At 44.8% G+C, this 20,649-nt stretch overlaps 1 long non-coding RNA gene and 1 pseudogene across 10 annotated transcripts in view; both read right to left on the reverse strand.

The window, feature by feature from the left end:
- LOC105734325 (uncharacterized) overlaps positions 1-20,649 on the reverse strand; it is a 94,735-nt gene that overhangs the window by 22,133 nt on the left and 51,953 nt on the right. For 7 of the 10 annotated variants that reach the window (XR_010340084.1, XR_010340083.1, XR_010340086.1 and 4 more), the window contains 2 exons: positions 2,248-2,455; positions 1,166-1,356 (listed from right to left, as the gene is read on the reverse strand). This is a non-coding gene — a long non-coding RNA (uncharacterized LOC105734325). Of the gene's footprint in view, positions 1-1,165; positions 1,357-2,247; positions 2,456-4,225; positions 4,480-20,649 lie in introns of those variants that run through there. The other 3 variants (XR_010340091.1, XR_010340082.1, XR_010340090.1) reach the window with 2 other exon arrangements.
- LOC105734318 (guided entry of tail-anchored proteins factor CAMLG-like) lies at positions 14,102-15,130 on the reverse strand (annotated as a pseudogene).

Consider the following 20,649-nt stretch of genomic DNA (forward strand, 5'->3'; position numbering starts at 1 on the left):
GAGTGTACCAGAAGCTCATTTTTATAGACAAAAACTAGTAAGATAAAATAAATTCCATCCTGGTTTTCCTGCTGAGTTCTAAATTGAAACAATATCAAAAGTCTACACAGATGAATAAAAGTGCTCATACAGAGAAAATCCTGACTGGACAGACTCCATGATAACCATGATCCTGCTGTTCAGCTGTAGGCCAATATCTTCGCCTCTATCAAAACTTCCCGTATTCCCACTATAGCTAAAAACATCCTCAAACATAATGCAACAGAATATTCATAACAATAATTAGTTATAATTACCTTAATAATAAATTAAGGTAAAAAGAAAACGGTCAAGAAAATATGGGCTGGGCACAGTGGCTCATGCCTGTAGTCTCAGCACCTTGGGAGGCTAACGCAGGCAGATCCCTTGAGCTCAGGAGTTTTGAAAACAGCCTGGGCCACATGGGGAAACCCCATCTCCACAGGAGAAAAAAAAAGAAAAAGAAAAATTAGCCAGGCATAGTGACATAGACTACTCAGGTGGCTAAGGTAGGGGGATTGCTTTAGCCTAGGAGGTTGAGGCTGCAGTGAGCTGTAATCATACCACTACACTCCAGCCTGTGCCATAGAGTAAGACTCTGCCTCAAAAAAAGGAAAAAAAAAAATATGGATGCTCCAAAGATAAAGAAAAGCCTCAATCCAACTATATTATTGCAATAACAAGAGATTTCAGATTATATATTGTCATTCTACAACTGGAAGTTTGTTTCATTTTCCATCAAACTCGGAAAGGTCACCATCCCCCAAAGCAGACAAATTCTCATAGAAAACAGAGAAAACTCTTACTTTCACCAGAATGTGGCTTCATAAGTGCAAGCATGTGAGCCTGGCACATAGGAGGTGCATGTTATCTGTTAAATGATGTGTTCACAGTGACCAGGCCTGCTAGGGCCTTCCAAGAAACATACTTGGCAAAGCCATAGGGAAGTCGGGATAAGATGTGTATCACATCCTTATCTCTGAGAACTTATCCTTTTCTGAAGCTATAGCCAACTTTGTAAAAGCCTAAGAGAGGTTAACATGATATGACAATCTTTAATATGTTCCACTCAAGAAAACAACAAACACATGCATGTCCCTCAGATGACACCAGCCACGCCAACTGTGTCTGTGGCAGCATCTCCTACCTGACTTGATCGTCACCAGGCCTCTGATCTTGGTCAACTTCTGCCAAGCGAAGTTCCGAATGAAGCCTTGTATCAAAATGCTCTTTCCAACTTTTGGAGGCCCCACTGACTACCACCACTATTGGTGGGGGCTCTAGTAGATTTCGATCAACCACTGGAATATAATGCTTTTTGTCTTCAAATCCTGAGTCCTAAAAAAGTAAACTCACTTTCAAAATAGAGTAAAAGGTATCAGTCTTCTAAGTAGACTTTTTTTTAGTATACTTACAGAGAGTACTTTAGTGTATTTTATAGAGTACAACAGAGAATATATAAATATATTAACTTGTTAATATATAAATATATTAGCTTGTTAACTTCTGGCCCCCTCCAAATAATTGCTGTTCAATAAGATGTAACAAGATTACTTCAATAGTATAGACAATTGAAAATTAAACACTCCTTAAATCTGACTGTTTTATGAGTGATTTTAATAGTTTTCCATAAAAAACCAAAAGGTAACTACTAAGGCAGTGCATCGTAATGGAAAAGAGCAGAAGCTCTAGAGTTAAATTTGACTCTCCTACTTGCTAGCTATATGATTGGAGGTAACTTGTTTTCTTGACCTCAGTTTTCTTCTCCATAAAATGAGGGCAAGAATGATTCCTACTCTGGTAAGGCTGCTGGAACCATTTAGTTGAAAAATGTTTAAAACACACTGCTAGGCATAGCACAAGGACTCACTAAATAAAACTATGTTAGTATTAAATATTCTAAATTTTATATTTTATATTACAACTATGTAAAACATATCTAGAGGGAAAAAGCACACTTTTCACCATAGAAACAGTTTAAAGTTTAGGAACAAACAAATTCTATGAATTCATTTATCTTGGGCAAGAAACACCAACCAGTGTGCAGATGCTGCAGGCAAAGCAACTTCTATGGGAAACGTTTCTCACATTTTAGTGAAAGCCACACAGCACATATCTCCATGTCCTTTGGAGCTGGACTAGACTCGTGAATCCAAATGTTACCTGTGAGAGGCTCCTCCTATTTAAAAAGCATCAGTGGAAGAACCACCAGATTGTAGCCAAACATACCTGTGAAAGGATCGAGCCATCCGCACAGCAGACTGAACTGCAAAAGCTTTGGGATTTCTCTTCCAGGCACCTTCTTTGTCTCCTAGCTGGAGATCCTACAGATGCCGCTTCTTTTTCTTTTCAGCTTTGGGCCACTGTTTTTCTTTCTGTGTTTCTTCTGGTCCTTAGCTTCCACAGTGGCTATTTACCAGTAACAAGTAACTCTAATCTACAAGGAAGAAGGCTGGGATCAGGACTGGGAAAAGGATTTTACAATCCAGGCAATACCCAGGGAAAAAATGGTAAATTTCATTTATTTCTTTATGAAGAGATCATGTATTTGTTCACTGAACAAGGGTAGAAACTGCTTAAAATCCCCAATTTCATTTCTCTCTGTTATGCTATAAATTAGATGAGTTACCTCTGCTAAAGTTACATTTTATGGTTAAGTTACGTTTTATTCATCTTAAGTGTCAACATCAGCAGTATCTATTTCTGCAAGGATGGAAATATTCTATATCTGTACTTTTCAGCCATTTAGCCATTCGCCACATGTGGTTACTTAAAATGTACTTAGGGAAACTGAAAAAATGAATTTTTAATTGATTCCACTCTATAAATGGTCACATGTGGCTAACATACTGGACAGCTCAGACTCAGATATCAACGGGACTAATGAAGTGATTTCCTAACTTAAACTAAAACTTAAATTTCAATAAAAAATGTAAAACGCTTTTATGAACCTCCAGTATGATCACAGTATTTTAGTACCTGTTGACTCTGTAAAACTCCTAACTTACAACTCATCTACATGCATTTGAAAAATAGCAATATCTGTATATGTGAGATATGACTGGTTCTAGATGATACCTGGAGCCCCATGAACTTAGAAAGACCCTTACAGTGATTTCTGAGCTACCTGGCAATCTGTGGCCAATAATTGGTAATCACTGAATTAGTCAGTTTGCTTTAGGAAATCACGGTACATAAAATCTGACAGTTTGTTTTTAAAAAAGGGCAGGTGGCATCTCATTCAATTAAGGTAGTGTATTACTTCCATCTAATATATATTTTTGTCTGTCTATGATGTGCTAGGCACTGTGCCAGTAAATGGATACAGCTATGATCTGACTTGCAGAGGGAAATCCAAAGTGGTACTTCCGTGCCATACAATAAGGGCTACACTGGAAGGTTGCACTGGAGCACGGAGGTGAGTCAGAGTCTTCCCATAGGCACACAAACCAGCAGAAACACGAAAACAAAGTCTTTTTTTTTTTTTTAAGACGGAGTCTTGCTCTGTCGCCATGATGGAGTGCAGTGGCTAACTGCAACCTCCGCGCCCCAGGTTGAAGCGATTCTCCTGCCTCAGCCTCCCGAGTAGCTGGGATTACAGGTGCACACCACCATGCCCAGCTAATTTTTTTTTTTTTTTTTTTTTTTTTTTTGCATTTTTAGTGGAGACGGGTTTCACCAAGTTTTCCAGGATGGTCTCGATCTGTTGACCTCACGATCCGCACACCCCGGGCTTTCAAAGTGCTGGGATTACTGGCATGAGCCACCCCGCCGGGCCCATTAAGTCTTTACATATCAACAGAAATTCAAGGAACGCTGGTCGGAAGTTAGGAGAGCTGGGCACTAGCAGCGCTTTGAAACTGAACAGCTGTGTGATTTCAGACATTATGTTTCTTCTCTACTACATTTTAGTTCCGAACTTGTACTTTTTTCTCTCTCTTTCTTCTTGGTGGGAAAAGCACAATTTGGGGTCAACAGATCCGGCTCAGGTCTAAGTCGCCTGCCAGGACCCCATGTCCAGGAAACGATGTCTCTCCGCTACCTTCCCTCCCTGTCCCGTCACTCTTCGAACGACCCCGGCACACCTCCCATAGATGCGAAATAATGCCGATTCTCCGGAGCAAAGATGACCCGGAGGACCGGGGAACGACCTTCCCACCTGCACGACTGGCGAGCCTCCCAGTGCCCAAGACCCAGGGGACCTTACCGCCACCTACTACAGCCAGGCACTGAACCGGATCACAATTGCACCTCCTCAGGTCCACATGGCAACAACCAGAAACGGAAATTCACCATCGCGCTGACTCCCCGGAGGGAAACAAGAAAGCACAAAAAAGAAACCGGCGAGGGGACGACTTTCCGTGGAGAGCAGGAAGAAAGAGTCGTGAGCAGCTGAGTGTATGCGCAGGCGTCGTCCACGCAGTGCAGTCGAAGGGACCGCGTCCCTTCTGATTCCGCTTCTCCCACTCTCGGAATCCGCGGCCTTAACTCCCGCCGTGGGACTCCCCAGCAGCGTTCACCGCGCTCACCGGAGTCCTCCCGGAAGGCCAGGGCGGCTGTGCGACCTGGCGCCGGTAACGGTGTGTTACAAAAGCCGGAAGGAGACACATTTGGTCCTGGCCGCCCCGGGGTCACCGTGCCGGGGAAGAATGGACTATCGCTCGATTGGGAGTCCACTTCCTCCTCGTTAAAGATGACATATGAGGGGCCGGGCGCGGTGGCTCACGCCTGTAATCTCAGCACTTTGGGAGGCCGAGGCGGGTGGATCACGAGGTCAAGAGATCGAGACCATCCTGGTCAACATGGTGAAACCCCGTCTCTACTGAAAATACAAAAAATTAGCTGGGCATGGTGGCACGTGCCTGTAATCCCAGCTACTCAGGAGGCTGAGGCAGAAGAATTGCCTGAACCCAGGAGGCGGAGGTTGCGGTGAGCCGAGATCGCGCCATTGCACTCCAGCCTGGGTAACAAGAGCGAAACTCCGTCTCAAAAAAAAAAAAGACAGATGAGGGACATCTCGCGTTCCGGGGTGCCCTAAAGCCCTCTTTTGGCCGGGCGCAGTGGCTCACGCCTGTAATCCCAGCACTTTGGGAGACCGAGGCGGGAGGATAGCTTGAGCCCAGGAGTTCAACACCAGCCTGGGCAACATAGGGAGACCCCTTCTCGCGGTTGAGGGGCGCGGGGAGGGGGAAATTAGCGGGCGTCGTGGCTGGTGCCTGGAATCCCAGCTACTCTGGAGGCTGAGGCGGGAGGATCGCTTGAGCCCTGGAGGCGGAGGTTGCAGTGAGCTGAGATTGAGCCACTGCACTCCAGTCTGGGCAGGCGAGCAAGACACTATTTCAAAGAAAAATAAATAAGATAAGGCCCGCTTTTGCCAGGACCAGCAGACTCTGAGGACAGGAACAAACTGACCCAGCCTAAACTGCCTTGCCTTCCGTGCTCCTGGGAAGGGGGCTTCCCCTAAGGGAACGTAGCATGTGGCCGTTTTCTTCCTGCACAGCATTGCCTTCCCAGGGCTCCGTCCATTCCCACCTGAGAAAATGCCTTGGAGTCCATCTAACCTCCAACCCAGCTACTTGGGATGCCTACAGAACATGCATTGTCAGAGGACGCATCTTCCTGTAGTCTTGGAGGGTTTCTTTTTAATATGATCCCACTGGTGTACTCAAGGCTCAATTCTACACCAAAAAACCAGGCCACTCCTGTCACCGAGAGCCCTAGGCTTCAGGTCTTCTTACAGGGACCTTGTTCTCGAAACCCCCAGGTATTCACTCTGCATACACTATATACTGGGTGTTGGACTAGGGAGGCTACCCCACATGGTGCAAACTTCCCTTATCCGTGAAGAGCTTAGGATGTTGTAACTTCTTCACACTAGGCCTCCTACTTCTTGGAGATTTCAGTATCCAGGTAGATAATCATTCTAACATCCATTTGGTCTCATGAAGCCCACTCTTGTCCTCTGCCCTACCTCAGCTTCCCCCTTCCTCCATGATCAGACCTTAGACCTTGTCAGGTCCAAAGACTGCAACCCCCACAGTATCCCACTCTAACCACCACCTCCTAGCTATTCAGGTTACTCTGTACACTGCCCTGAAACAAAACCCCTGCAACCTTACCAGCACCTTCAATCCACATCTTACTACTTGTTCACTGTTTATTCCTTTCTTAATTACTTTTCCCTCTCTAGTGAGGGAGCTTAAACTCCATGGCCAATCATTCTCATTAGTCCCTTGAACACCTCAATTCACCCACCTCCCTGTCACCTCCTATCTGCTTGGTAAGATGGAAGCCCTGGATAAACCCAGCTCTCCATCTATTCCATGCCACAACCATACAACTAAACATGGCTAGAGGAAAACAGGACCATGCCAGCAGTCTTCACTTTAATCATACTTTGCCTGTTCTATTCCATCTCTCATTCTTCCAAATGAGTATTTTGCACTTTCTCCTCTCTGTTCAATCTTTCCCACTGCCTCCCATTTCCTTGCCTCCTGCTTTGCTAAGAGAATAGAAGTGGTAAAAGCCTTACACAGACTCCCATCCCACCTCCATCTCCACCCATCTGCCTCCTATTGCCTGCCTGTGACTGTGGGTGAACCACTGCTGTGTCTACCCAAAGAATCCTGCACTGGACTGCTGAATTCCATCATCTCTTACTGCTCCAGGGTGTCACTCCAGCCATCCTATCTTCTCTCCACCGTCATTACTATTTCCCTTTCTACTGGACTCTTACCATCATCACACAACATGCAGCTATTTCTCTCATCTTTAAAATAAACAAATTACTCTTTTTTTTTTTTTTGAGACGGAGTTTCGCTCTTGATACCCAGGCTGGAGTGCAATGGCGCGATCTCGGCTCACCGCAACCTCCGCCTCCTGGGTTCAGGCAATTCTCCTGCCTCAGCCTCCTGAGTAGCTGGGATTACAGACACGCGCCACCGTGCCCAGCTAATTTTTTGCATTAGTAGAGACGGGGTTTCACCATGTTGACCAGGATGGTCTCGATCTCTTGACCTCGTGATCCACCCGCCTCAGCCTCCCAAAGTGCTGGGATTACAGGCTTGAGCCACCGCGCCCGGCCAACAAATTACTCTTGACCTTATCTCCTGTACCAGGACCTGCACCTTTTCTCCACTCCCCTTTGTGGCAAAACTTTACAAAATAATGGTCAATACATACTCTGGCTCCTCTCTTCTCATTCTTTCTTCGATTCACTTGTCTCACAGGACTCACCTGCAGCCCTGGATGCTCTTTCTCAACTGCCTTCACTGATTCCCCTGCTCTTGCCTAACCTATTTAAATTAGAGCGAGGCCATACAGTTCGGACTTTAGTTTCCTTTTCTTTTGTGTCTATACTTACTCCCCAGATGACCTCATTCTGTCTCAGTTTTATATGCCATCTGTATCCGTTATTGATATGTTTTTGGTCTGTCCCTGCCCAAATTTTGTGTTGAATTGTAATTCCCAGTGTTTGAAGTGGGGCCTGGTGAGAGGTGATTGGATCATGGGAGCAGAGTCTTCATGAACGGTTTAGCACCATTTCTCTAGTGCTGTCATCATGATAGAGTTCTCACAAGATCTGGTTGTCTTCCTGCTCCAACCATGTAAGACATGTCTGCTTCTCTTTCACCTTCCACCATGATTAAAGGTTTCCCGAGGCCTCCCCAGAAGCTGTCATGCTTCCTATACAGCCTGCAGAATCATGAGTCAATTAAACCTCTTTTCTTATAAATTACCCAGTCTCAGGTACTTCTTCATAGCAGTGAGAGAACAGACTAATACAGTTATCAATTTCTTTTTTTTTTTTTTTTTTTTTGAGACAAAGTCTCGTACTGTCACTCTGGCTGGAGTGCAGTAGCCTGACTGCAACCTCCACCTCCCAGGTTCAAGCAATTCTCCTGTCTCAGCCTCCCGAGTTGCTGGGATTACAGGTGCCCACCACCACGCCCACCTAATGTTTTGTATTTTTAGTAGAGACAAGGTTTCACTATGTTGGTTAAGCTGGTCTCAAAAACCTGACCTTGTGATCCACCCACCTCAGCCTCCCAAAGTGCTAGGATTACAGGCATGAGCCACCACACCCAGCCTACAGTTATCGGTTTATTGCATCTCTGCTACAAATTAATTCTTCATTACCTGCTCTGCAAAAATGGAACTGGCACATTTAAATATATTCCTCTGACATGATGTTAGGTCTTGTCAGTAGAGGGTAATGGAGAGACTGCAGGTGAAAGCAGTCTTTGTTCCTGGTTCTCCTATGCTCCATGGCCTGGCCCCTGCAGGTGGGTGACTTCTCCAAGGACACAGTGGCCAGTGCCCAGCAAGTCCCACTCCTCCTACCAGCTCCAGGCAGTTTTGCTATAAAGTCACTCTTCTGAGACACCGCTCCTTTACCCAGCACCTAAAGAAGTATTTCTAGAAAGTTCCAGTGGTATAGCACCAGTGACTTCCCTGACATGGCTGGGTTCTTCTGATGAGGTGCAGGAGCAGGGCACAAAGAGGAGAGGAGTCTCCTGAGCTCTCTACCTCAGCCCTAGACTAGTAGCTTCTCCTCCTATACTTCCTATTAGTCTGTGCCTGGTTATTTCACTTCCCTGTTACAATTAACAATTATTTATATACACTTTTCCTGTTCAAATGAGTGTATAGCTTCTCTTTCTTAATTGGACTCTGACCAATATGCTATCATTTGACAACAATTCCCAAAGTTTTATCAGTGACTCAGACCTCTAACCTGAACTCCAGCTGCCTCCATCACATATCCATTTGGATGTTTAATATACATTTCCAAATGATATGCCCAACAGAACTAAGGATCTTCCCTCTCAAACCACCTGCCCAGCAGTCTCATGATCTCAGTTGATGGCAATTCCATCCATAAAGATGATCAGTCAAAATGCCTCCCACACACTTTTGTCTCTTTGCTTTTTCTATCCTCCATTTCAAATCCACCAGAAAATTCCTGTTGACTCTACCTTTAAAATACAACCAGAATCCAATCCCCTGTCTCTACTTCCACTGCTACCCCTCCGGGCTGTGCCCCATACACTCACCCATGGATGACTGCAAAACCTTTCCCTTGGCCTCCCTGCTCCCACCTTTTTCCTTGAACAGTCAGTTCTCAATGTAGCAGCCAGAGGGCTCCTGTTAAAACAGAAGGCACCATTGGCAATTTAACTTGGTATAAATGCTTTGGAAGTGGTTCAGCGTGTCTATTATTACTGAGCATGCACTTACCCTATGAGCCAGCAACAGAAGTAGATACAGAAAGACACATAAGAATGTTTGGCCAGGCACAGGGGCTCACACCTGTAATCCTAGCACTTTGGGAGGCCAAGGCAGATGGATTATGAGGTAAAGAGATTGAGACCATCCTGGCCAACATGGTGAAACCCCATCTCTACCAAAAATACAAAAAATTCACTGGGCATGGTTGTGCATGCCTGTAGTCCCAGCTACTCAGGAGGCTGAGGCAGAAGTACTGCTTGAATCCAGGAAGTGGAGGTTGCAGTAAGCTGAGATCATGCCACTGCACTCCAGCCTGGTGACAGAGTGACACTGCATCTCAAAAAAAAAAAAAAAACTCTGCATAGTGTTATTCAAACTGGGAAAATCCCAGATATCCACCAGCAAAAATCTAAAGACAAACTGTGGCTTGTAAACAATAGACATTTATTTCTCACATTTCTGGAGGCTAGAAGTCCAAGATCAAGACACTGGCAGATTCCACCTATCCTGAGGGCTGCTTCCTTATAGATTGCAGCTTCTAGTTTTGTCCTCCCATAGTGGATGGGGAAGCCCTTTCCTCTTGAGCCCATTATGAGGGTACTAATCCTACCCATGAATGCTCCACCCTCATGACCTAATCACTTCCCACAGGCCTCACCTCCTAATACCATCTCATGAAGCTTTAGCATATGAATAGGTTAGGGGTGGTTTACAACAGTCCAGAGCACCTTATGACATCCAGAAGGCCACAGTCAGTGTGAAAGGGCCCCTTCCCTCTTGCTCTTGGAAAGCAAAGCAGAGACTATCAAGGGAAATCAGAGCCTGTTTCAAAAGATACTGAGCATTAGTCAAACATCCATTTTACAGATGGAAAGCCTGATTGCCCAGAGAGCAGGGAGAATGGCCCAAGGCCAACAGCGATCCTGTGTTAGAGGGGCCCGCCTGTATTTCTGCCCCAGAAAATAGAAACTTTGAAAGCACTTTGCAATGACTGTAATGATACAAGTGACCACTACTACATACATTCTTCCATTTCTCACAACCACCTTTGAGGTCAGTTTTGTGTAGCCCATTTAACAATGAGGTCCGAGAGGAACACAGCATGTTGTGACTTTGTCAAAGTCAAAACACCTGCCATCGGAGCAGCCACTGGCTGAATTTTGGGTATGCACACAAGGATTTTGTTAAATTTCACAACTGGTTCTCGGAGTCAGACAAGGGACTGAGGAGCAAGGCAGCTTTGAGGAGGAAGTGGCACTGATGCTGGAAACTTAGGTTCCAATGGGGACAGACCTAGGAGAAGGAGGACCAAGAGTGACAGGTAGGAGGTAGAGTGAAATCATTCAGAGGAGGGAGAGGCAGTTTTCCTCTGAAGGCTGAAGAAGTGGAAGTGAACTTCACAGAAGAAAGGGGGCTCAAACTCTAAACATCTCTGAGAGCTGAGAAGCTACTTATCTCACCTCTGGTTATGTATCTAAATGTACATATATTTCTGGTCAAAATGAGGTCTCTAACAGACTGTATTTTAAGTGAAAAGATTCTGCAATTTACCACCTGCTGGCTCTGACCCAGGATGGGCCAGCCCTTCCTTAGTTTGCACCTCTTTCCTCATGAAGTTGAATAGTCTTCATGTTTTTAAGTTACACATTTTGTAGTCAGTGGGTTGTCATTTCACATTCTTTGCCCACATCTCCTTCCCTTTAGTAATTACAGATTATCAACTTTCATTTACATTCAGGAAACTTTAAGAGATTGCTGAGGCTCTCCTTAGAGAAAGGGTTTTTAGCCTATCTGAACTTGTAGATTTCTTGGAGAATTTGATGCATGTTCAGAAAAATGCACTTTTCTTTGCCTTCACACACATTAGTATTAGTCTGTTCTCACATTGCTAATAAAGACATACCTGAGACTGGGTAATTATAAAGGAAAGAGGTTTAATTGACTCACAGATCCACATGGCTGGGAAGCCTCACAATCACAGTACAAGGCGAGGAGGGGCAAGCCACATCTTACATGACAGCAGGGAAGAGAGAATGAGAGCCAAGCAAAAGAGCTTTTCCCTTATAAAACCATCTTGTGAGACTTAGTTACTACCATGAGAACTGTATGGGGGGGGAACCACCCCATGATTGAATTATCTCCTACTGAGTCCCTCCCACATCACATGGGAATTATGGGAGCTACAATTCAAGATGAGATTTGGGTGGGGACACAGCCAAACCATATCAGATCCAATTTCACATATTTTTGGACCCAGGAAACCCCACTAAGGCCCAGATTACAGATGCTTTTTCAGAGTCTGCTTCTGAAATCTTCAGGAGGCTCCTGTGGAGAAAGGAGCTGGTTTCAACCTAGAGGGCCTGTGGGTAGGATGGGCAGCTTTCTCCACATTCCCTGTTTTCCAGGCTTAGGGGGGTAGCCACTGGGAAATGAGATGCAATCAGGTCACCTGCGGGCCATTCACCCACCAGAGATGCCACCAGGGTGGGTAGTGGCTCACTAGGATGAGTGCTGGGCCAGATCTGGTCAGTGTGACCGCCTCATCCTGAGCTTATGATGATGAAGCTGCAGTTGGTCAGGGGCACCCAGAGCAGAGTGCAGCAGTCTGTGGGGTCTTACCCCCTGCAGCAACATCTAGATGCTCTGCATGAAGGGCAGGAGTGTCCCCACATCCTTGGGTTTCCATGGCAGGAAAAGACTGATGAGGAGCAGTTCCAGGGGTGAGAGAAGACAAGACAAGCCTTTCTGTAAACTCAGGACTGCCTCTTGGGAGCAGTTTCAGACACAGGCTGGAGGTGGATATGAGAAGACAGGAGTAGAGGGGTGGATGGCCCTAGTCAATCAGTGAATGGCACTCCCAAGGCTCAGGAAAGCTGCCCAGGGTGTCTGGGCACCTCTAGGGTCTCAAACTCTGATATGCATCAATTCTCCTGGAAGGCTCAGCTCCACTCAGGTTTCTGATTCAGAGTGCTTGGCTTGGTGCTGGGAATTTGCATTTTAACAAGGTCCCCAGTGAAGCTGTTGCTCCTGGTCTTGCGATGCTCACTGAGAACCAATAATGTTTGAGGTGTCACTTTTCTGGCTGGAAACCTCTGTGGAGGGTGAAGCCATTGCCCAAGTTTTGTTTGGGCCCACTGGGCTTGTTCCACCACTCGGCTCATTCCACTCACTCGACCTGGCAGGCTGCGCTTGGCTCCTGCTAACAGTCTGGATCCCACAGCTGCCAAGGGTGAGCCAGACATGGAGTAATGAGGGGTGTGTGAGCAAGCGTGTATGGGATCTGGCCACTGTACAGAGTCAGGAACACTGGCTGCTGCAATGGGGCGGGCAGTTCCAAGTGCCAGCATGGGCACCAGCTCTCTGTGAGGCCGTGGCTGAACCAGGGACACTACATGCAGCTTCCATGACTGCCACCAGGGAATGCAGTGGTGCCCAGAGGCTTGGAGACTCCAGGAACCACAGGGCCGCAAAGAGGGAGTCAAAGCCCTGGCTTGGAGAACTCCCAGCTCTGGGATCTCTGAAGGGCTGCAGCTCTTCTCTCCTTCTCTTCATCTGCAATGTGGGGAGCAAAGGGCATGTATCAGCTCTGTTTGTGTTATAACTCTTTCAGCCCTGCCATTCAGCAAGTCCCAAGTTCTTGTCCTGCATCCAGGAAGAATGAGGTATGCAGGAGGATGAGTAAGGTCAAGAGGAACTTAACTGAGTGAAAGAATAGCTCACAGGAAGCCCTGGAGTGAGTAGCTACTCTCTGAAGCTGGTCATCACACTGTGTTCAGCTCTCAAGAGAGAAGAGGCCCTGGATTGGGTGGCTCCTCTCTGTAGCTGGTTGTCCTGATGTCTGCTCAGCTCTGGCTGAGCCTGGTGCTTTTACGGGCCTCAGAGGGGAGGAAGTGCCACCCTGATTTGTCCACAGGTGGTCATAGGTGGGCTGGAAAAGGCACCACAAGTTCCCACTATGGTCCAGGAAACTGCCAGCCTGGCCACCAGCCTTCAGGATCTCCCTGGCCTGGTGGGGCCTCACTGGGAACCCAACCCCTTCTACCATGTAACCTGTCTGTTTCCTGCTGCCTTTCATGGCACCCAGGCTATAGATGCCAATGGGTGCCTGCAGGCCAGTGCCAAGCTGCCCTCAGGTTCTCATCGGCTTCCCTCCTATGCTTATCAGGGCCCAAAGTCTGGAGGGCCCTGAGGCTGCAGGGGGCTGGCATGTCAGCACTTCCCCAATCATGTACACACCCAGCTGGGCTGTGACAGCACCCAGGCTTAGATACACTTTGCTCCAAGATTAGAGGGGGCATAAACAGCAGGGTGAAGCTGGGCAATGGGAGCAAGCATTTTCAAACCTGTGAGGTGGTGGGGGGGACCTTCCCTGGCCCCCAAGAATGCAAAGATGCCTGTGTCTGCAGCCACAGCTTGGGCAGCTGCGGCTGTGTCCAGAGTGGGTGGGGCTCCTGCCTGCACCGTAGAGCGAGAGGTTCAGGTCCATAGTCAAGACTTGGGCAGCTGCGGCTACACCCAGGGAGCTCCTGCCCCACCAACACTAAATAAGCAGCACTTCCACTTGTCTCCAGATCCCGCTAGCTCCATAGAGTGTGCAGCCGTGGCTGCAGCTCCCTGGTGCAGCCAGTGTGATGGCAGCAGCCATTCCAGATAGGCCACCACTGTTATCAATAAGATGTCTACAGGTTCCTGGTTTCCAGGGTCCTGGTTTCCAGGATGCTGGCTTCTATGAACATGGTACCCATCTGGTTCATCTTGAAGACATGGATTTTGCTCATAACTGTGGCTCGCCAAATCCTTCTGTATGACACAAGAGCCAGTAAGAGCCACTCCTTGGATATAACGGAAACCAGCTTAATGCTGCTTGCAGGACGGTTCTCTGGGTGGCTTGGAGAAACCAGCTTAATGCTGCTTGCAGGACAGTTCTCTGGGTGGCTTGGACCTATGCAGTTCTCTCCCTTTTTTCTTTTTTTGAGACAGAGTCTCACTCTGTTGCCCAGGCTGGAGTGCAGTGGGCAATCTTAGCTCACTGCAACCTCCACCCGCAGAGTTCTAGCAATTCTCCTGCTTCAGCCTCCCAAGTAGCTGGGATTACAGGCACCTGCCACCACACCCAGCTAATTTTTGAATTTTTAGTAGAGATGGGGTTTAGTAGAGATTGGGTTTTTCACTAATCAGCTGTTTCCTCAGCTTCATTGCTTCTTCAAATCTGGAAAGGTACTGCTCTAGGCCATAGCGAGAGCCTCTCTGGAACATGTCCACTGTCAGGCCCCCTCAGTTCCACTGCTGGAGCTCAAGCTTGACATCATTACTGTACTCAGATGGTTTAATGAAAAAGTCCAATTTGTCTCCCAGCTGGGTCCCCTTTACCTTAGCCAAACCACCCTGCTGATCAGTTGTTCCTGTACTGACCGAATCACCCAGCACTACTTGCTTTGACACTGAAGGAACGCTGAGGGAGTTCAGTTTATCACTGTCCTGCTGCTTTGATTTTGTTTTACTTTCTTCTTCTATGCCACTCCTGGGCCTGTCAAAGCCCATGATCCGGTTGATGTGCTGTTCTGAGTTCATGAGCAGCTTTCTCCAATGCAGCTCGGCACGATGCTGGGAATCTGACGGGCCTGAGACCGCTGGGACTCCTGGTCTGTCCCCATCGTCAGTGGTGATGGCCATCGACCCCATCCTCCCATCCACAGTCTGAAAGGGGTGGCAGTGGCTGTGGTGTTGGCAGCAGCTGTGGGGCTGATGACTCTGTTTCATTTCTTTCATCAAAGTTTTGAAGTTTTCCTCATATAGATCTTGTACATGTTTTATTTACTTTATGCCTACATATTTCATTTTTGTGGTATTCATGTAAATAGCATTGTATTTTAAATTTCAAACTTCAATTTTCTTCATTGCTAGTATATAGGAAAGCAATTGACTTTTATGTTGGAGGAGGGGCCTGGGGGGAGGCAATTGGATCATATGGGAAGATTTCTCCTTTGCCATTATTGTGATAGTTCTCACCAGATCTGATTGTTTAAAAGTATGTAGCACCTCCCCTTTTTGCTCTCTCTTCCTCCTGCTCCAGGCGTGTAAGATGTGCCTCCAGGGTCCCACTGCCCTGTGCAATTGGGAGACTGCTCCCTGCATTCCAGCCACTCCAGCTGTAGCTAAAAGGGCCCCAGATACTCATCAAGCCACTGCTCCCAAAGGTGCAAGCCATAAGGCAGGGGTTAAGCTTGTGGGTGTGCAGAAGGCAAGAGTTGAGGCTTGGGAGCCTTTGCCTAGATTTTAGAGGATGTATGGAAATGCCTGGATGTCCAGGCAGAAGTCCACTACATGGGTGGTGCCCTTATGGAGAACCTCTACTAGGGTAATATGAAGGGGAAATGTGGGGTTGGAGCCTCACACAGAGGCCTCACTGGGGCACTGCCTAGGGAGTTGTGAGAAGAGGGCCACTGTTCTCTAGGCCCCAGAATGGTAGATCCACTGACAGCTTGCACTGTGTACCTGAAAAGCTGCAGGCACTTAATGCCAGCCTGTGAAAGAAGTCATAGGACTGTACCCTGAAGAGCCACAGGAGTAGAGATGCCCAAGGCCTTGGGAGCCCACTCCTTACATCAGTGTGGCCTGAATGTGAGACATGGAGTCAAATATTATATTGGAGCTTCAAGATTTGGGACAGCGGCGGGTGGGGAGTTGGGGAGGGATAACATAGGGAGAAATGCCAGATATAGGTGATGAGGAGGAAGGCAGCAAACCACATTGCCATGTATGTACCTATGCAACAATCTTGCATGTTCTTCACATGTACCCCAAAACCTAAAACGCAATTAAAAAAAAAAAAGATTTAATGACTGCCCTGCTGAGCTTCAGACTTGCACAGGGCCTGTAGACCCTTTGTTTCGGCTGATTTCTCCCTCTTGGAATGGGTGTATTTACCCAATGCCTGCACCCCCCACTGTATCTTGGAAATAACTAACTTGCTTTTGATTTTACAGGCTCATACATAGATGTAAAGGACTTGCTTTATCTCAGATGAAACTTTGGACTATGGACTTTTGAGTTAATGCTGATGCAAATTAAGACTTGGGGGACTGTTGAGAAGGGAGGATTGCATTTTGCAATGAGAGAAGGGCATGAGACTTGGGAGGGGCTAGAGGCAAAATGATATGGTTTCAATTTGTGTCCCTGCTCAAAGTTCTGTGGAATTGTAATCCCTAGTGTTAATGAAAGGGCCTGGGGGAAGGTGATTGGATCATAGGGATTGACATCCCCCTTGCTGTTCTCATGATAGTGAATTCTCACCAGATTTGGTTGTTTAAAAGTGTGTAGCACCTCCTCCTTTACTCTCTCTTCTTCCTACTCTGGCCATGTAAGATGTGCCTCCTTTCTCTTCACCTTCTGCCATGATTGTAAGTTTCATGTGGCCTCCTCAGCCATGCTTTCTGTATAGCCTGCAGAATTGTAAGCCAATTAAATCTCTCTTCTTTATAAATTATTCAGTCTCAGGTAGTTATTTATAGCAATACAATAATGGGCTAATACATTTTATATGCTGCAACCTTGCTGTATTACTTAGTTCCAGGAGGTTTTTGTTGATTCTTTGAGACTTTCTGCATAGACAATCATGTCATTTGTGAGCAAAGACAGTTTTATTTGTTCCTTTCTCATCTACATTGTTCTTTCTTACCTTTTCTTTTCTTATCACATTCTAACTTCCAGTATGATATTAAATAGGAGTGGTAAGGGTGACACACTTGCCTTGTTTTACATCTTAAGAGAAAAGCATCCAGCTTCTCACCATGAAGTATTATGTTAGCTGCAGAGTTGTTTTTGTAGCTATTTTCATCAAGTTAAGGAAATTCCCCCTATTCCATGTTTGCTGAGAGTTTTCATCATGAATGGGTATTGGATATCACATCCGTTTTCTGCATTTATTGTTATGACCACATGATTTTTCATCTTTGATATGATGGATTACATTAATTGATTTTCAAATGTTGAACTAGCTTCACATACCTGGAATTAATTTATCTTGTGATGTATAATTATTTGTATACAATATTTCATTCAATTTGCCAATATTTTTGTTGAGAATTTTGCTTCTTTGTTTATAAGAGATATTATTCTGTGGTTTTCCTTTCTTGTAATATTGTTATCTGGTTTTGGCATTAGGGTTATCCTAGCCTTATAGAATGAGTTAAGGAGTATTCCTTCTACTTTGATTTTCTGAAAGAGATTACAGAAAGTTGGTGCCATCTCGTCCTTAAATGGTGAAATTCACCAGTGAAGCTATCTGGGCCAGGTGCTTTCTGTTCTAGAAGATTATCAGTTTTTGATTTATTTAATAGATACAGGTTTACTTAGATTACCTTCTTCTTGCTTCTGTTCTCCTAACAGAACCCTGTAAAAGCTGAAGAAATGACAGCACAAGGTACCTGTAAGGCACATGAGGTAACTGTGAGGTACAGGGAATATGGAGGACTGGGCTGCCAATGCAAGGGCAAGAGTAGGAAAGTGCTTTTGAAAATAACATGAGATGATATAGAAATTTTACTATGAAGAAGAGAAGATCAAGTTGCCGGTCGACTTGAGGAGCACTCCAACTTCAAGAACCCTCCTTCATCCTATACAGCCAGACAACTAAACCTTCCACTACCAGAAAGAAATAGAAGGTTTATCTTTTAGAGAAATTAAACCACAGTACCCCTGAGCCCAGGGATACTGGATGTATAGGCACATATGTGGATAGACTACAATATCCTCCCCAAACAGGGGTTTAAAGTGAGTTCTACTTATACTGACAAGCACAATCATCAACTCTCTGCTTTCATTCAGCTTTCACAACACTTGCAGTCAAATGTATAGCCCTTGGCAGAAAACTAAGTTATTTGTATGAGAAGAAAGTTGACCAGCTCACCTAAAAGACTTACAAAAACCTAAAATAGATAAATTCCTAGATATTCACAATCTACCAAGATTAAATCATGAAGAAATTCAAATTTTGGACAGACCAATAACAAATAATGAGATCAAAGCCTTAATAAAAAGAACCAACAAAGAAAATCCTAGAAGCAATAGCTTCACTGATATGTGTGTTGTTTTCTTTTTCTTTTTTTTTTTTTTTTTTCTTTTAGACAGAGTCTCTCTCTGTAGCCAGACTGGAGTACAGTGGTGCAATCTCAGCTCACTGCAACCTCCGCCTCCCAGATTCAAGCAATTTTCCAGCCTCAGTCTCCCAAGTAGCTGGGGTTACAGGCAAGGACCACCACACCTGGCTAATTTTTGTATTTTTAGTAGAGACGAGGTTTCCCCATGTTGGCCAGGATGCTCTCAATTTCTTGACCTTGTGATCTGCCCATCTCGGCCTCCCAAAGTGCTAGGATTACAAGCGTGAGCCACCACGACTGACCCAGTGATGTATTTTACCAAATATTTACAGAAAAACTAATCAGGCCAGGCGCAGTGGCTCACGCCTATAATCCCAGCACTTTGGGAGGCCGAGCCAGGTGGATCACGAGGTCAAGAGATCGAGACCATCCTAGTCAACATGGTGAAACCTCGTCTCTACTAAAAATACAAAAATTAGCTGGGCACGGTGGCGCACGCCTGTAGTCCCAGCTACTTGGGAGGCTAAGGCAAGAGAACTGCTTGAAGCCAGGAGGCGGAGGTGCGGTGAGCTGAGACCACGCCATTGCACTCTAGCCTGGGTAACAAGAGCGAAACTCCATCTCAAAAAAAAAAAAGGAAAAAAAAAAAAGAAAAATTAATTAAACTATTCCAAAAAGTAGAGAAGGGAGGAATATTTCAATGACTGATACTTAAACCAAAGACACACTAACAAAGAAAACTACAGGTCAATATCCCTTAAAAAAAAAAAAAATTGATGCAAGAATCCTCAAGAAAATTTACAAGCAAAACAAATTCCACAAAATATTAAAAAAGTATTCATAATGACCAAGTGGGATTTATCCCAGGAATGGAAGGATGGTTCAACATATATAAATCAATGGGCTCATCATATCAACAGAATAAAGGACAAAAATTATATAATTGTGTCAACTGATGCTGTAAAGCTTGATAAAATTCAACATTTTATTGTAAAAACCCTTAAAAAACAAGGTATAGAAGAAACATACCTCAACACTAAAAGCCATATAAGACACAACCATAAGTAGTCGCTTATCAAATGGGAAAAATACTGAAAGCCTTTCCTCTAAGATCTGGAACAAGAGATGCCCGCTTTCACCACTGCTAATTCAATATAGTACTGGAAGTTGCAGCTAGAGCAATCAGACAAGAGAAGGAAACAAAAGGTATTCAAATTGAAAAGAAGTCAAATAATAATTATTTGCAGACAATCTCTTATAATTGGAAACACCTAAGGATTCCAAAAAACTATTAGAACTGATAAACAAATTCAAGAAAGTTGCAGAATACATAATCCACATTTAAAAAATCAGTAGCATTTTTTATGTGAACATCAAACATTTTGAAAAAAATTAAAGCAATCCCATTTATAATAGCTACAAATAAAATAAAGAATAAACCTAACCAAAGAAGTGAATGATTGCTACAATGAAAACTGTAAAACACTGATGCGAGAAATTGAAGAGGGCACCAAAAATTGAAAGATATTCTGCCTTCATGGACTGGAGGAATCAAAATTGTTGAAATGTCAATATAACTCAAAGAAAGCTACAGGTTAAATGCAACCCCTGTCAAAATATCAATAACTTTCTTCACAAAAATAGAAAGAATAATTGTAAAATCTATATAGAACCACAAAAGATCCAGAATAGCCAAAGCCATCCTGAGCATAAAGAGTAAAACTGGAAGGATCAGATTACCTGACTTCAAATTATACTATAGACCTATAGTAACCCAAACGACATGCTACTGGCATAAAAACAGACACATAGACCAATGAAACACAAAAAAGAATCTGAAAGAAATTCATCCATCTACAGTGAGTTCATTTTCAACAAAGGTGCCAAGAATGTAAATTGGATAAAGGACAGTCTCTTCAACAGATAGTGCTGTAAAAACAGGATATCCATAGGCAGAGGAATGAAACAAGACCACTATCTCTCATTGTATATAAAAATCAAAAAAGACTAAAGACTTAAATCTAAGGCCTCAAACTATGAAACTACTACAAGAAAACATTGGAGAACTCTCCAGGACATTAGACTGGGAAAATATTTCTTAAGCAATGTCCCACAAGCACAGGCAACCAAAGCAAAAACGGACAAATGGAATCCCATTAAGTTAAATAGATTCTGCACAGCAAAAGTGACAACAAAGAGGAAATCTACAAAATGGGGAAACATATTTGAAAACTACCCATGTGACAAGGAATTAATAACCAGAATATATAAAAAGCTCAAACAACTGTATAGAGAAAAATCT

This window comes from Aotus nancymaae, unplaced genomic scaffold, assembly GCF_030222135.1.
Source record: "Aotus nancymaae isolate 86718 unplaced genomic scaffold, 86718_ANA_hifiasm-v0.15.2.pri h1tg000099l, whole genome shotgun sequence".
Lineage (NCBI taxonomy): Eukaryota > Metazoa > Chordata > Mammalia > Primates > Aotidae > Aotus > Aotus nancymaae.